The sequence below is a fragment of the Aptenodytes forsteri genome, unplaced genomic scaffold, assembly GCF_000699145.1.
Source record: "Aptenodytes forsteri isolate BGI_AS27 unplaced genomic scaffold, ASM69914v1 Scaffold582, whole genome shotgun sequence".
NCBI lineage: Eukaryota > Metazoa > Chordata > Aves > Sphenisciformes > Spheniscidae > Aptenodytes > Aptenodytes forsteri.
Window position 1 is genome coordinate 68,562 of NW_008795675.1, and position 17,935 is coordinate 86,496.

Genomic DNA, 17,935 nt, shown 5'->3' on the forward strand with positions numbered 1-17,935 from the left:
GGCAAGGCAGAAACAAGACAAAACCAACAAACCCCAAACCCTTTGTTTGATTTTGTTGTCTGTCTACACATCTTTGGAGTTCAGCTGCAGATAGTTAGCATCTAAAATTGTGATAAGATCTTGTATTTTCTTAGATTTTTTCAAAGCTGTGGAAAGGGTTCACTTGCCAAATTTAAGCCCACAGACATAATCTCAGCAACAGCTTTTTTTTGTGTTCCCACCATACAAAACAAAGGCAGCTATATTTATAAATAGATTTTCTTGTCGTGGTGGGTGACTTCAAAAAGCATGATCTCTCTGTCCCTGGGAAACAGCTGCCAGCTGATTTTCTTCTCATCCTTGCAGAGCAAGGGAGGAGTGGCAGCCTGGCTGGCCAACTTTAGGAGAAGAATTGGAGCTGCCAGACCCAGGTCAGTGCAGTTCAAGCCACTAATTATAAATACTGTCTTTTTGTGTATTCAGGGAAGCCGTGACTGTTTCCTTGACTAAGAATATCAGCTCCAGTTTCCTGAAGCCACGTAGATATTTTACACCTCACAGGCAAAAAGACCCTCAGGCAGGCAATGATCTCGCCACGCTTTGCCCAGGGACAACACAGGGCACAAACATCGTATTACCCAAGAAGAAAGGGATGCTTTTAATGGTAAGATTTGTTCCACTGCACATAATACCCATCTACAGCCAAGCATCTCCTTTACTCTCCCCTCCTCATCAAGGGAGGAGAAATGATTTCTAGAACAGGGTTATTCTGAATTGTTTAGGTGTTTCCCTTAGAATGTAATAAGCAGCAAGTCAGACATGCTTGTTGCCCTCCACTGACTGAAAATCTGCTCAGCTTACTTAGACCCAGGAGCCTACACTGTTGGCATTTCAAGTAGAGATAGATGAATCTCTCCTACTGCTCCATGAACGCAAAGCCCACCTCATTGCAAACATGAACTCAAACTTTTCCAAGGTCAGCTATGTCCTCGTAAGGTGCTTAGGGAGCCAGTTTCCAACAAGAAAGCTGGAAGAAACTAGCCTCTGTTTTAAGGAGATTATCTTCAACAAAGATTTGTCAAGCTGAAGTACAGCAAAGGGTGAAGCCAAGGCATGTGTTCCTGTGACCCAGTTACCTTCAGGAAACCCAAGCAGGACAGAGAGGATTCTGGCTTCTAGCTACAGGAGAGCAGCTGAGCATTAAGACATAGTAACCTATAATTAATTTATTCCCCCGAAGGATAATTACTAGCAATTTTTTTGCTGCAAAGTAGCAGCCTAATATTGGTGCTGATTTTAATTAACTAGCCAATGGGGAGGCAGGATGGGCTGAGGAGAGATTTCATACAAAAGTTAATTAATGCACTGACCTAATTTAAAGTGTTCCTTAAGTGGAAATTGGGGGGAAGTTGACATCAACCAGTTATGGATCTTTTAGCATCCATATTACCGGTCATATAATGAGTCCTCCCATGTGATCCACAGCACTTAAATTAGCAACCTAGCAGAAATTAGTGAACGCACAAGAAATAAGGAAGTAATTCCCAAGGCAAACATAATTCCTTCTTCATCAACACACCTGAGTTAGAAGAGGAAAAAGCCCTTCTTGTTCAAACCAAGCACCTGGTTTACAGCTGAGCTCAGCTCAAGGCATGTGATGGGTGATATGGGCTCTGCTGCTTAGCCAGGAGGCAGATCTGAGTAGCACCAGTCCGGCTGAACCATGTAGTGGGACCAAGCCAGTGCCCAGCACGTGGGAGCAGAGCTCAGTACCTTTGTTCAGTGTTACCTGTAAGAGCTGTACTCCTGGGGGACAGTATTTTGCACCTCGTGGAAAATGTGCTGGGTTTGCAGAAGCATCCTGATGATAACTCATTATTTCTTTAATGAGACTATAACTATCTCTGGGTTTCTTCCTTTTGTTCTTCCCAGATCTGCTTTAATCATATGTGTCTCAGATTAATAACTTTTGCTTTGATTTATTTTCCCATTACTGAAAATAAGACACTTCAGGATTTTATTTAATCTTTTTGTTTGTTTGGGAAATAAAAGATGATTTCTCTTACTGATCATCTGTAAATTCTTCATATAAAAGCAGATTTCTCTTCATCTCTGAAAACCAGGGCCCTCTGTGATTCTTGCCTTGGGCCCACAATTATTTATAACCACCAAATCACTTTTGCAAACTGATGCCAATGAATGCAGGACATTGATTATTGCCTTATTATTCTTCATGGGCTGTGTTTTGCTTGGCACTGCCCCTGTGTTGAAAAGTTAGCCATCTGAGCAGGCAGAATAACCACACTGTGGGAGAAAGGAGGTTTTAGTTCACTCCTATTTCACAAGAAGGAATCTGAGGCACAAGGACATGAAATGACTTTACCAAGGTCACAGTAGTGCAGAGTTAAACCATCCCATCCTTTGCCCATTCCTCAGCATTACATCATCTTCCTCTCAGCTGGCAAAGTCCAGCTGGGATTATTGCAGTTGGAAGGGCACAGAAAGACATAATTTTAAAATTAGTGTATCAGGTTAACTACAGTCTTGTAAGAATCTCTTCCTTTTCATAAACAGGTTCGTCAAGGTGGTTGGGAGTCAGATCCTGTACCCAAATTTTGTGAAACATTGATTCACCAGGCAAGCAGCTCTGTTTGAATCACTGCAAATCACTGAATCACTGAAACAAACTATTATCTGGCAGCTGAGCATCACATCCTTGTTTAGGTCACTCCATAGATAAGCGGTGGCTTATACACTCTACTAGTGGAGCCTCACAGCCTTTTCTAGGTCACTTCACAAAAAAACATATGAAACTCTTCTGCAAATCACAGCCTAATGTTTTGTTGGAAGCCTGAGGCGACTCCTTCCTGGGAGGCAGGAATTACACACCCTTGGAATCTGACTTCTCCCTAAAATGCAGCCCAATCCTAGGTGGAGAATATGTTTAGACCTTTCTGAATCCTATTAAAACCCCTTTTTGTCAAGGATACGCCAAATATCTCTTTTCTCTTTTTTTCTGCAGGAACGTGTAAATAAGGCATGTTGTCCAGTTGGCATTCAAAGAACACCAAAGCTGGAAGGGATTAATGAATTGTGGCCCTGCCTTTAGCACCTGATTTGGGTAGGGGAGGCAGGTTCCTACAAGAGAAGGGAGAGCCACATACAGCTTTCTTAAGGAGTTGATCAGTGTTTGTAAATAGTCTTGGGCTTGGGGGAGGCTTTAGCTTCTTGTTGCTGAGATTTTGTCCCAAATAAGGGACCAATGGCTTTCAAAGAAGAGCCTGAAGGACTTAGGTGCTGAGTCCTGGGTGATAGGGAAAGTAGGCTGCCCACCTTCAGTTATCTATTTTACTCTTTAAATATTGCTGCTGTTCCCTTTCCCCTTGCTGTATTGAATATTCTACCGTTTTATCTAGTTTTCCTCTCTTTCTTCCCTGAATTGAGATGCTCCTGCTGCCTGCTTCTGGTCCCCTTCATCCTTCTGCACTGGGGGGTGGCTGAGGACCAAAGCTGTGCTGTGTGTCTGTGGTAGCCTTGGTGCGAGAGGCTTCCAGCCTGTGCTCTGCTGTGCTGCAAGACCGCTGTCTTGCATCTCTTGGGGTATGTTTGATTTCCATCAGTTCCTTCTTCCTGGCCTCTGGAAGCACAGGAGAAGAGGGCCTGGCCTTTGGTAGGGCACAGCTGATCCCTTCTCCTTTGAGGCTATACACACTAAGCAGGATTAGAAGTCATGTGGGTCAACATGCCCCAGCCATGTCTAAAAGGCAATACTAGTTGTTCTGATAGCTGTTGGCTGCCCTCAAAGGAGGTGATGTGTCTGCACTAAGGAAACCAAGATGTGGTCTTGTTGGGCACATTCACTTTTTGAGGAAGATTTTGCTGTGGCAACCACCCTCAGAACAAGACAACTCTCACCTGCCAGGTAGGTAAGCATGCTGCTGAGACCTATTCTCCATGGGGCTGCTGATGTCCTACCTTGCACATCCCATCTCTCCTCTTGGTTCCTGCCTGCACGCCTTGCACACTCGTCCTCCCCTCTCGAGAAGCACACCCCATGATCTCTGTCACTAAAACTGGGGAGTATTGAGTGGTGGTGTCCACGCCCATATGGGGAGCAATGCTCTCCCGCCTTCTTCCACAAGTACTTCCCGAACACTGGACCTTTGCCCCATGATGCTTGTTTGGGCTTAGCTCCACAGCGGTCTCCTTCAGCATGTCCTTGCACAAGATTTCTGTGAATATGGCTGAGCTAACCTGGCCCTGGAAAAAGACATCCTTCAATGATGCTTCTTGTCTTTATTACAGGTTTTGTATTTTTTGTTTACATGGTGATGCTTGATGAACCTCTTAGCTCAAAGAAATACTATCTCCCACCCCTCCATGAGGGATACAGGGGAACTGAATAGGCAGCTGCTAAGAGATTCCTGGCAGAGGAACTTGCCCTTGGCACCCTGACTCAAGGCACGTGATGCTTGGCTCTGTCTACACACACCCACTTGCGTGGATGCTACGTGGCTTGTTTGCAAATACTGGTGACTCCAGCTGAAAGGTGCCAAGTGCTCACAAGTATCCAGCAGGATGTTGTTGGTGACCTCCTTTGTGAAGAATGTCCCATCGTAGGTGCCAGCAACAAAGTCCTGGCATGACCAGGAGGCAAAAGGACAATGTAATAGTAGTCTCCAACCTCTTGAAGGGCAGTTGAAAAGATGACAGAGCCAAACTCTTCTCAGTGGTGGCAGATGGTGTAACAAGAAGCAAAGGTCACAAATTGTGGCTTGGGAGGTTCAGGTTGGATGCCAGGGAAAAACTTCCTCATGGGTAAGGTGTGCAGCCCTGGGACAGATCACCAGAGGGGTCGGGAAAACCTCCATTCTTCGAGGGGGTTCAAGTATCTCCTAGATAAAGCTGCAGCTGACCTGATTTAGCACTGGCAATTGTCCTCTTCTGAGCAGGAGGTTGGAATGGAGACTTCCAGAGGTCCCTTCCAACCAAATACTCATATGATGACAATCTCACCTGTTGGCATGTGCTGCGGGAAGACTGAGGGTGGAGCCTGTGACTGCCAAGTCTGACAAGCCCATGTAGTGGGAGGAAGGAAGAACCCAAATGGCAGCAGATTCCATCTGACTCCCAGGCAGCTCACATGCTGTTGCACCAGCAAGCAACCCCTCTGGCCTTTCTCTAGACACGGGGCAGCTGCAAGGACAGGTCTGTGCTCTGAAAACACCTCTTGCAGCATGGGATGTACTAGAGCTACGAGCAGACAGACAAGATATTTGCCCTCTTCTGATGCTGTCATGAGGGGCAGGGGGGGAAAAGAGCTGAAGAGCATCATGACCAGTGAACCTGACTTTATGTACTAGTAAAAAATCAATGTGAAAGTCCAAGTGTTGATTAAAACCAATCGTACGATCCTTACCCTCCCTGTCCATATCTTACCCAAGTCTGTCCAGTACCTATGCATGTGTACCTGCTTAAAGTTTATGCTGACATGTAACATATTAACTTCTATAGCTAGTCAAGGATAATGACTGCAATAATTCAGAAGTTGTATTACCTCCAGAAATGGAATACCATTCCCAGAGATATGCAGCACGTTACCTAGAACCTATTCTGGACTTAATTTGTCAAAAAATTGTATTTAAATGCATTTTAAAAAGTAGCTATTGTATTATATCATTATGGATTGCTAGTCTCTTTGGCATTCAGTATAATGAATCAGTGGTCAGTTATTTCTTGGCAGGAAGGAAAATGACTGTCTTTGAATCATATTTGAAATAAGACAGCATGTACAACCTAAAAGCTTAATGGGCAAGAGACCATGTAAACAGTATGTCATTTTACTTTTTTTTTTTTGGAGGGGGGGGGTTGTAGCTTAATTTAAAGTGTGCTAGGCCTTTGAGGAAGGAATTGGAGCACTACGGAAGCAGCATGTGTTACTGGGAGGCAGTTGTATGTTAGTCCTTGGTTTTGGGAAGATGGAACCTTATCTGTAATTTTAAATACACAAAAATGTATTTTCAAGGGGAAAATTCAGATGAATCCTGCATCTTGTAGTTACACAAGGGAACTGGATGGGTAACTGTTATTACTGCTAATGTAAAAATCCACTGCACTTCACTTGATTCAGGGGCACCTAAATGTACCATTAGCACTAAAAAGTCTCAAATTAATGAATTAGTATTCATGCTTGTCCTGAATGAGGTTATGTTTTTCCTGCTGAGAGATAGTGCTAGACGACAGGAACAAGAGCAATCTCTGCATGGCGAATTTTTGTCCCTCTGATAGTACTCCAGGTGGGAAGGGCAAATTTGGGCAGCTATTGGGATCAATTCACAGCCTTCAGTGCAAGGGGTTTGCTGGCACCAGCTTTTGGACTGTGGAAGTCCATCCTCTGCTCACTTCTTGGCCCAATGTAGCTGTGTATCTTCTGGAGCAGGCATCACTGCCTGTCACTAGGGGCAGGTGGCCCTGGTTTGGACCTGTCTGTGCTGCTTCAGCATGCGGTCCCTGGCCATTTTAGGGCAGAAGGGGCAGATTTGGCTGTGCTCTGTTCCCTGCCCTAGGGTTTGCCCTTCCTGTGGCAGTTCAGCAACCCATCTCTTAAAGACTTGCCTGTTGCAGTTGAACCCAAGGTGTTTCATTTGGGGTTTTTTTTGTTGCCTTCTGCAGTCCTTATGATCCACTTTCTTGCAGGCCATGTAGCATGGATATCCTGAGCCATGGTAAATGCAGTGTGTAAGCAGGACTACAGGGTGTAAGCAGGACTGCAGGGCCTTAGCCCCTGGGGTATTGCTCACCAGCAATGGCCCAGCAAGAGCACTCGGCTGGCGAGTGTTTAGAGACATCATTGCTGCGCTCAAGGGTGAGGTCCTGCAAAGTGCTGGAGGTGATCAAATGGTTCCCAGGTGCCAAACAGCTTCTTTTATCCCATTATAATAAGTTTTCACAAGATTTTAGATGGATTTGATATTTATGTAGATACAGAGCATCTCTTCTGATCCAGTCACAGTCTTGGACTTAAGATCTAGTCTGGCATTTTTAACTGTGGCTCGTAGACTTCTGGATGCTCTACTTAGGGCAGGATTTCCAAGGGGAATATTTTTCCCACCATCTCTCAATGCTAACAGGGAGTTCCCAGCAGGGATATTCCAAGGATATTTTGCATTTTTGTGCTGCTTAATGTCTGTTTTAGTTGCCTTTCAGTCCTCAATAATTCCTCGAGTTTGTGATTACAGTCTCATTTAACATCCTTTGCTACAGAAACTTGTATTAGTGCCAGGGAACTGCTAAGAAAATGCCAATGCAGAGTTTAAGAGTGGGAGGGAAGCATCATGAGACATGATGTTTATGAGGGAAGTGGAAGTAATTCCTTTCATGTAAACCCAAAAACCTGCATCAGTACTTTTGTTATATCAAGTTTCTCTCCCCACCCCCTCCCAGCCTTTCTCAGGTTCCTATGGCTTTGCACTTTTGTCACCCTAAGTATCTAAATATTTTCTTAATTTATCCAAGAAATGAAGTGATTTTCTAAAAGAATAATGAGGATATTGTAAAGGAAACAAAGCCTGCTTTGCCAACACTATCCTCTTCCTCAAAAATTGATGGATGGGGACTGGAAGGGAGGGGGGAAATGGACGAGGGGAGGATGCATATATTGCCAGAGCAATGGTCTTGCAAGAATCATGTAGCTGTTTTAATTTCTGTAAAATGAAACACGCTGTGCTCTAAAATGACAAGATTTCTTTCCGATCTATAGGAAGTTGCTGTTATTAAGTAACTCCAGGTTCCCCTGATGGTGAGTTGCTATTAATGTGAGTCATGGAAATTACAGCTCTGTGGAAATCCAGTTCTGGTGCCTAGCCCCTGTGTCCCCGTGTGGTACCTACCAACTGAACAGTCCTGGCTACCTAAAGTGACTGATTTACGGCAATACAGTACTAGTAGGTGAAAAGGCTGTTCCAGAGAGCAGCTGTTCCTTAGACTCAATGACAGATCCCACCAAAATATTAAATATACCATTGCTCTAATTTCTGATTTAAAAGATCAAATGGAGGTAAAAATATCTGCTTGGCACTTCTAAGCTATAGACATGCATGGTTTGGCTGTGACAGTTTTGCCATAGTAGGCACAACCACTTAATGCACTAGGGCGAGGGGCTGGCTTGCTTTCTGAACAACATTGTGACACTGGAAAGAAAGTCACAGGCTTTCATGTGGCTGAAGTAGGAACTGGTCAACCTCTCCCAGCTTCAAGTGACTTGAGCTGCTGTGTATCAAAACTCCAGCTGGAGAAGCAAACAAGTACTTCCTACCATAGGATAAACGAAGAAAGAAAGCTACATTAGCTCTAGTAAGAAGAAACCACAGTACAAAAGTAAAAATGGATACTGTATAGAAACCATTCCAGCCCTTGCTTTTTGCATTAAAAATATGAAAACCCTATGCTCAGTTTAAATACAAGCTTCAGCAGTGATTTGGAAGTAACTGCAGTTACTTCAGTCTCTTAAGTTACTGGTTAGTTCCCTGTTGGTCATCAAAAAAATGTTACAAATCTCTTGGCTTGCTTGCCTGTACTGGTGCTGCTATTTGGAATGAACTCTTGGCTTGAATCTTTCAGAGTTGCAGCAAAAATTGTGATGAGCAGCACCTGCCCTCTGATGCTGAGCCCTGAGTAACCTGGGTGAGAAGAACGGGACTGGCTGGAGCTTCTGGGGTATAACCAAGTCTTTTTGTTTTTCTCTTTGGTGTAGTTGGGGAATAGTGTTTTTCTTACAGAGACTCATTATTGATGCTGTGATCATGCATCAGAAGCCCTACTGTGTACTGTTTTTCCTTGAGATGATTAGCAAAAAGCTGCTAAGCTTGCCTTTGTCAGGTTGAATGTGTGTGTGTATATATATATTTATGAATTATATATGGAAGTTCATCTACCCTAATAGCCACTTGAAAACCTGCAAACTTTCCTCCAAAATGCCTGCATTCCAAAAATTCAGCATTTCTTGTCAGTTCAGTCATCATGAGACTTGGAAATATTTGACTTCGATCTTCTGGGTTGGGGTACGAAAGCCTTGCAGTGCAAAGCTGCAATCACTGGCAGCGTGGTTTGGTCTCTGTGTAACTTCCAGGCAGAATTGTGGTGCAGAAGAGGCAGAAGGCTGCTGTCTTCTCCAGCTAGAAAGGAGATTTGTGTGAATCTGAGCACTTGGGATCCAGCACGGTTGTCTTCATTAGGAGGAAGGATTGGTAGTAACAGCCTTATAGGGTTTTGTGGCCTTGTAACAACAAGCCAAGACAGTATTTCATGAACACACAGGGATTTTCTTTGCTCAGGTAGCTGAGTAGCAGACAGACATATTCTACTTCCCGGCTGTTTCTGGTGCCTCTAAACACAAACACCCCAGACCCTCTGTTTATTATTGGAGAGGAGCTGTGGCTTGCCAGGTCCTGGAGCTGCCCTCCCTTGGTTTTGAAGACCTGATCAAAGCAGAGAGCCACAGCCAGCTCAGGCTTCTCAGATTTCAGGCTGTGCTTAAGACTCTGACATTTTTTCTTCCAAGACTGGAAAAAAAAAAATTGATAACACGTTAAGAAACATTGGGCCTGTTGCTGTCTTGGCATCAGGGACTCGGTGACAGCTAATGGAAACCTTCAGCAAAACAACGTGCCAGCCTGTGTTACAGAGCACTTCAGATGCTCTCCTGGGGCGAACAAAGGGTGACAAACTCCTTCATTCCCAATCAGGTGATCCCTTACTAAAACCACAATGGTATCCATGTCTGGGCACACTTCTGTTTCCTTTTCTGTTTAAAGAAGGGGTGCAGAAATTCCCCAGGCTGAGGAGCCGAGCACTGCAGTTAGCCACGCTTCATCCAAGCCTTTCCTGCGTGAGCTTGGCCAGGGTGCAGAAGGGGTGCCCATGCAGAGGCAAGGCTGTGCGGAGCTGGGGAGCCCCTTGCAGGGTCTTGTAGGGCCATCCATCCGAGTTGGGGGCAATGAAAAACTGGCAGTGGGCACAGGAGGAAAAGTCAGTGCGAGTGGCTTGTGTGATGCTGAGAAGAGGTGACTGGCTCTGGGAACTGGTGATGCTGGTCCAGCAGGTCACTGCAGTTGGTAGATTTCCATCACCAAACTAGGATTTTTTGTGGGGGAATAAAGGGTTCTCCCTACTTCCCCCTCCCCTGCTTTTTAGGGGGAAAAGTTGAAAGTTTGAAGTTACAGTTGAAAGTACAAGAGGCATATCTGCCTGTCTGTCAGCATAATGTAGCCCTGAGGTATGTGCCAAATTCTACTGCACCCTGGCTCAAAAAGTGCTGAGAGGCCAGGACTCGCAGATTGCATTACCCCTGGAAAAGAAGTCCCCACCCGGGGGATCGGCTCTGTTCCCAGAGTAATGTGAGCCAGTGACTGAGCCACTACATCTTAGATTTTTTTTTTTTTAATTAATTTGTTTTTTTTAATTAGAGGTCTCTGTTCCCATGCCTGCCTAGGCCAAACTCTGTCTGTGGTCCAGTCAGTATATAAAATAAGAATATAAACTGATGTGATGTAACTGCAAATAAAACAGAGCGTTCAGTACTGAGAAATGTGAGCATCAAAAACCTCCAAGTAAGTAGGCATCAAGCAATCTCTTAAAAATAGCTAATCTAAAAATAACAGATTAGGGAGGGAGCTCTCCTGAAAAGCAGTTAAGGAGCTTACATCTGGAGACTAAGGACAAAGAACAGTGCTCTATCTGCAATGTATCTTTGCTTTTAGGCAATAAACAAGCCTTAGGCCAGAGGGCAGGGTCTCTTCTGTATCAGTTCATATGCAGAGCGTAAGGCAGTCTTAGTCTGATGCTTTTACCGAAGGAATTCAAGGCCATCTCCAGCTGACTCAGGAACATGGTGTATGAAATTGTGCTCCAGCAGGGGTTCTCTTGCCTCAGCCCAAGTCCAAAGCTTTTGTCTTCCTTCTCCCAAGCTGTGTCAGCACTGGAATGGAAAAGCAGGCTGAGCAGCAGTGGGTATGTGCCAGCCCTGGAAGCTGCAGGGCTCTTCCTGCTCCAAAAGGTATTACAGGATGGGCTCCCTATACTAATTGGAGGCCATGAATAAATGCAACTAGAAGGACACCAGAAATACTAGCCTAAAGCCAACAACAAGGCTCCAATCTCTTTAAACAAAAAACATTGTTGGCTTAAATCTTTCATTAGTAGTGGGGGCTTTTGGAGCTGTGAGGATTGAAACTGGAGGTGAGTGTGATAGCTTGGTGTTCATTCTGAGGTGGTCATGTAGATTTATTGCATGATAGCATGTTCTCAGTGTGGCTGACTCTGGATCAGGGTACCTCATGCCAACACTCACAAGCAAGCTGAAGGCTGCTACAGACTGAGGGGAAGATCAGTTTATGCATTAATGTATCATTTGGCCAGGTTTAGCTTTGCTTCCCTCTTGATCTTCAGGCTGGGGGACAATTTCCATTACACTTCTGCTCTGCTGACAGCTCAGAAGAGGAAGGCCCAAAAACACTCTCTTACTGCTGAATAGCCCAAAACAAAAAAGTAGCAGTGAAGAGAAGCCTTTACTTTTCTCCTGGCATAACGCTAGGCCTCCCAGGGAAACCAGCAGGACTTTGTGAGCATTTCACAGCTCAGGTAAGAGCCCTGGCCTGCCCAGGTGGAGTACTGGAGAAAGGCTGGAAGCCTGGAATCTCTCAGGATTTTCTTGCCACTTTCCATCAGCAGCATGTCTCTGCAGAGAGTTAGAGCTCAACAGTGCTCCTTTCATGTAGGGGCACTGATACATGCCTGGCTTTTGATGGGCTTTAGTCCTTTAGCTGTGACTCAGCCAGAGTGCAGGCACTAGAAGTGGACATTTCTTGAAAGGACCTTAGCAGATGGCCAGACTTTAGCAGCCATAACCTCATAAAAAGAAATTATGGGAGAAAGTGTAACTACTCCAAAAAAACCCCAAACCCCCCAAAAGCCCCAACGCACCCCACCATAATGTGTGGGGCAGGTAATAAGACTGTCATCTCAAATCAAGATACACTGAACAGGATCAGAATGGACCCTCCATTTTAAGTTATAAAGATGCTCTCCTAGAATTGGTGTGTGAAATTAATACCAAAGCCATTGTCAATCCTATGCCTTATGAATGAGAACTCAGTTAAAGTAAAATAATATGCTGACAACTACAAAAACTGGTTAGAAGTGGAGAGAACTGCTGGGGGAGCAGATAACATTGTGTGTGAGCAGAGGGTGATTTCCTTCCAGCACTCCATGCTCTCTGGCCTTCAGTTTCACTCTGTTCATCATAACCTCACTTGCAGGATGCCAGCCTTTTAGATGAAAGACATGACTCTTCTCTTTATTTTGAGCCTGGCTTCTAGGAGAAACAAAGCCAATGTGGATGTGCTCATCTCAAGTTACTCTTTGATCAAATCTGATAGAGAGGTAATGATCTCAGAGCTGATGTGCTTGCTGTAACAAAAATCTGTTACTAGACAGGGGAGAGACCCTAGCAATGTAGAAAGTCAGTGGAGGTGGCTCAGCTCTTAAGCACTGGAGAACTTCTAGTGGAAAAAAGTGCATGAATACTGCAGTTGACACTTCTTGCTGGACCTCCGTACTGTATCAGGCACTGAAAAATCCAGATGAGAAGCCAGACTTTATTTCCTGTTCTCCTGGCACTATTTACTTCAAGTGAGGCTGGAAGCATCTTTTGGAAATTCCCTAAAGGCCCAACAGCATGAGAACATGACAAATCCTTGGTGGATATTCATGTGTGTATAGAAGTATGTAGGTCCAGCTGTAACAATTTCCATCCAGATCCCAGGAGTACAAGAACTGGAAACTCAGACACATGCTCCCTGCCAGAATTAAAGGAGTCCAGTTGCTAGCTGGTGTGTATGGTGACTAAGAAGCTGAAGAGACTGTAGATCACTCGGTTCATAGGGTAAAAATAAGAATAAAGGGGATAAACAGCAGAGGATAAACCAATGCTTAAAGGGTTATTTTGCCCCAAAGGGAGACTGAGACATGAGCCTAGGTAAGACCTGTCCTGTTATGTCAAGTGTCTCTGCTCTTTCTATGTGCTTCCTTCATCGCGGCTGCAAAGTACAGGATTGCCATCGGGCAGCAGCTGTGTCACAGGCACAGGCAGAGCAATTAGGATGTACAAAATCACTGGGTAGCAGGAATGCAAGGGAAGAGCATGGGTGTGGAGACTTAAATAGAAATACATTGCAAGAGGGGAAGTCTGGAAGAAGGAAATACAATGCTAGTTAAGACAGACCCAAGTTGTGCTTAGGTGCAAGATGGGAGCTAAGTTACAGTGTGCTTCGTGTCTATCCTTGGGTCACATAATGTTTTTGTTTTATGGTTAGTGAATGGTGATGCAGAAAGGCTCTTTGTAGGGAGGAAATGAGGCCCCACAAAGCCCTACGTCTGCATCCACTGTGCTAAAAGCTTAAGCAGAACAAGAATAATAGTGTTAGCATCCTAAAAATCTTTCCTTCAAAGTGGATTCAAGCAGCAGCAGATGCAAAGAGGGTAGCCCAAAAAAGAAGAGAGGTAATATCAGAGGGGTAGGAGCCATGCTTCTGTGCCCATTCCAGCAAAGGCTCTCAAAGGAGAGACACAGGATTTGGTACAGGATTGTAAGAAAAAAAATTTGGCTCCTGCTTGTACTGGGTTATCCCCAACATTCACATTTTCAAGCCTTTGCCACAGAAAACTACTTTTTGAAGAGAGCGAGTTTCTCCTGAAATCACAAAATTCCAAGACATGGTATTAATACGTGAACTGGCTACCATGATTTCATGTTGAGTTTAGAAGTGGCACCTTAAAAAGTCAGATACTGCTGGCAGACCCACAGCAACAGATTCCTGGCGGGGGGGGAGAAGTCAATTTACTGGCATGTGGTACAGCAGAAATAACATTTGGTCTTTGAAACTTCTGTACCTTAGGGTGTTGATTGCAGAAAAAAAAAGGCTTAAACTCCTAGTTACTGAAGGAGGAAGCAAAAAGCATTACTTGTCTTATGGCCAGAGAAGAGAAGGCCAAGAATTTTTTGGATGCCTGGCTGACCCACTTTTTGTAATGCAGATGACTTCTTGCTGTTCATAACCTTAACCTGTTTTGAAGGGAAGTACAGTTACCGGATTACAGTTTATGGGGTTGGGGTAACTTGGTAGACCTCAGTGTTAACCAGGAACCTGAATCAGCAGTAAGTGCTCTGTAATAATTCAGTCCAAACTCTGCAAGGCATTAGCCGCGCAGTTATCACTGTTTGGAGATAGTGATGACAAGGAAGGGTATTTCAGTTTAAGTGGAACTGACCTTTTAGAGGGAGGTTTGCTGGTTTGAATGTTTGCCTTCGATGTGGCAAAACATGAAACACACAATGACTTTTTATGTGGTCCTGGAAACTTAACTGTGGCACATCTGTGAGGACTGGTAATACCCTTCATCTGATCAGCTAACACAGCTGGATAAATCAATGAGTTTTAGGGCAACCAAACCTTTTATTTTGGGGTTGCACAGGTATGGTTTGTTTTTTTTCCCAGGTAAGCAAATATATTCCCCCAAGTATGTTAGCTCAGGTCTGGCCTTGGTAGGAATCAGATGTATAATACGCCTAGACCTGGGAGCTTGGAGATGCTCCTTGTGTGTCTGCTGTCATAATGCAGCTTTTATGTCTCTTGCCTCTGCAGGTGAGCTGCACCTTCCATGCTGTACCATGGTGTGCACACAAAGGACACGGCTATAGGTGAAGGGAGGATGATTGTGAGAAAAGCTACTGGAGAATTCTAGGTATCTTACCTTTTATGGGGTGGTGCGGTGGTGGAAAAGAGCTCTTCTTCCAGCCTTCCTCTGCCCTTTGCTATTTGAAGTACCACCAGCAAACCTTACTGGTCTGGAAGGAGGGATGAGTTGCCAGTTGCAGTTTCTCATCTCATGGGTTTGAAGAGCTGTCTCTCAGATTGGCTTGCCTGAAGCCTGAAAATGCTCATTCCTGGGGTAACCGCAAGAGGCTTTTCCAGAACAAAGGCCACTAAAACACTGTCTGCAGGGCTTGAGGGGAACTTCAGAACGGGAATCCAGTACAGCCTGATCTTCCATCTGTTTTAGTAACAGTCTCTAGAGCTGGGAAGTAAAATGCATGCAAATAATAGATTTAAATATACTGATATTCTTTCTTGCTTTCAGCTTTGGGAACAAGGGACTAGTTCATTGTGAGGAAGTGAACTCAAAACACTTAAGTATGCAGACTGCAAACTTTGGCTTAATCGTTTCTATGAAACAACATAACAATCTTTGTATAATTCAACAGTGAGAAAATCAACCTTGTTCGTGTCTCCTTAGCATCCCTCCTGCCCTGGGCACTTCCTGCTGAATAGAAGCTATTCAGCTGTTATTCTGTTTTCACGTACTAAATTCACTTCTAGCTATTGTGAAAGAAGGAAGTGAGTAGGCAGAATTGCTCCCCTGTGGTGTGACAGTGGGAAAGGGCTGAAAAGACATGAACTTGCTAGTTCTGCTGTTTATGAAGACACTTTTTTTCTTCATGTTATGTATTAAGTTTTTAAGATGGTAAGTAAGTCAGCAGATACATATTAGCTTCGATAACATGAAATTGTGAAGCTTAAGACTCTGGCCCTGAGACTGTCAACACTCTGAAAACTCACATTGCGACAGAGCTGCAATAGTCAGAAAATGTATTTCCTTTTCCCCATGTGTGACTCTCAGTAGTTTGATCTTTGCTAAATGTCAAGTGTGGGGTTTAATTCTGCGTTTCCTGGCTTGCGTGTACCTTCCGCTTTAACTAACTTCAGACATGGCTGCTGGCGTAGTTTTATCATGTGCTAACATTAACACACTGATAAAAAGAAGGAGCATAGTATGCACTACAGACTTGCCCTAAATACTGTAGGCAAATGTAATCTTTTTGCTGATAATGCAGTCCATAAGGAATAAAGGTAAAGGTTGTAGATTACAATGGCAGGGGGACCAGGGGAGTGCACTGCTCTATCAGGGCACAGGACCTTTCCCTTTTGATAAGGGAAGGGAGGGAAATGAAGGTAAGTTCAAAGATTTGGTTGTCCACCTAATATGACAAATAGAAACTGGTAAGCTGGAGATGTTTGTTAATAAGTACTATGGCTTCCTTATCAGTTCTGTTTGCTGGAGCTCCTTGCTTTTCCAGGAGCCAGCAATACCTACCAAGTTCCCCACCACCAGAGCTTTTCTGATGGCAGAGACTTGGGATGATCCAGCAAGGTGGAATCACAGAGATGGCTGGTTTCTGGATGCTGTAATATTGCATGTGCTCCCATAGCTAAATAAGGCAGATCCGCTGATGTTTTGCATTCCCCAGCTCAGCTCCAGCCCCATTCCCTGCAAGGAAACGAAGCGCTGGACTGCTGCCTTCCAGCTCATAAAAAAAGGGGCCATCCCACTCCTCAGAGGATGGTTAGTTCTTGGGGATAGAGAGTGAATAATAGCAAGAGGTAGCCTGGCACTAGAGCTGGGTTTAGTTACAGCCTAGGAGGTAGCTAGGCTTGCATGTCTACTTGCACAGTGACCCCAAAAGCACAGACCTGGCTCGAGGGAGGCTGTAAGTGTAAGGCAGAGTTGTGGCTGCTGTGCCTGAAAAGCAGACTCAAAGGCTCTCCCCGTGGGAACCTTCCCCGGCTTGAGCCAGCTCACCTGGGAGCAAAACAAAACCCTCTTGGCAACCACGGAACTTCAAATTTATTTTCTTCCTTTTAATGATTTCCTTCTAAACACATCAGTTTGCCATCACTGCTTTGCAGTCCAAAGGCTCTTGGAAAAAAACTATCAACTCCTTCCCAGCCTCACTGGCAATGTATGTGCCAAGAAGCGCAGCCAGCTCTCCCCTAGCAGCACTTCTTCTCGGCAGGCTGGCCGGCAGCTTTCCTCCCCAACTGCCTGCCCGGACAATAAAAGGTGCTGCTCCCCGACCTTCGCTGGCAGCGGTGTCTGGGGATGTCTGGCTGTGCCACACACGCTCTGTCAGGCGGCACTGCAATATATTCTCTTTGCTCGGTAAGCATCTGGCATGTGGCCAGGGGCACTCGCTGCTGCGAGTTAGACCCACTAACACCACTGTTAGAGGGTCAGGATGTCTGTGTCGCTCCCCCGTGACTGCTGCTGGGGTCCTTGTCACCACGCCTGTCGTGGCTGTCACAGCATGCAGCAATTGTGCCATGTGCCAAAGTGATGTGTATGCCCCAAATTCAGTGGGGTTTGTATCCTATTTTCCAGCAGGGTTTGCAAAGCTTCCACCATGCTGCCTGTTAAACTTGGTGCCACGTGGGAGAGCGTGGACACCCTTGGTGTGCAGCAGCCGATGACTGGCCTCTGTTTCCTTCACCTCCAATGAATTATTGTAGATAAGCCCTGTAAGCTGTAGGAGAAAGACTCACAGCATACCCATCTGCTGACATCCCAAGTGAGAATTGTGGGGTTTTTTTTGCCTGGGCCCCACTATGTTGTTTCCACCCCACGGACCCAGCACAGCCCTGCGCTCACCACTCCTCAGGGCTTTTCCAGGCTGCGCTTTGGGTTGGGGCTTGTACAGCAGCGGTGTAAAACGACCAAGTCCTGGGTGGGACAAAACAAAAGCTCGTGTGCAAGGTGTGGGATGGCGCCACTGGCAGCCCCGCTGCTGCCTCTCCTCACCCAGGTGAGAGGCAGTGGTACCAAAACTTCTCCCGTCTGAATCCAGAGAATTAAAACCCAGTTAAATGTGTTTTGAGGAAAACCTGACTGGAAACAGCTTTGACACCCCCCTGCACACCCACCCATCCACCCATTTCTCCGTATGTATCTTTCTCCTCTTTTCTCTTTCTCCCCACACACAACCCGCCCGCGGCCCGACGGGGAGCTCCAGCCCAGCCGCCCCCAGGGGCGGACACGCCGCCCGCCCAGACGCTCTCGCCCGCTC

At 45.3% G+C, this 17,935-nt stretch overlaps 1 protein-coding gene across 1 annotated transcript in view; it reads left to right on the forward strand.

The window, feature by feature from the left end:
• The first annotated feature begins 17,403 nt into the window (after positions 1 to 17,403).
• Positions 17,404 to 17,935, forward strand: part of CUNH20orf196 (chromosome unknown C20orf196 homolog) — a 53,067-nt gene continuing 52,535 nt past the window's right edge. Inside the window, exon 1 of the mRNA XM_009282590.1 lies at positions 17,404 to 17,440. The gene's annotated coding sequence lies outside the window, so the exon portion shown is untranslated. The remainder of the gene's footprint in view (positions 17,441 to 17,935) is intronic.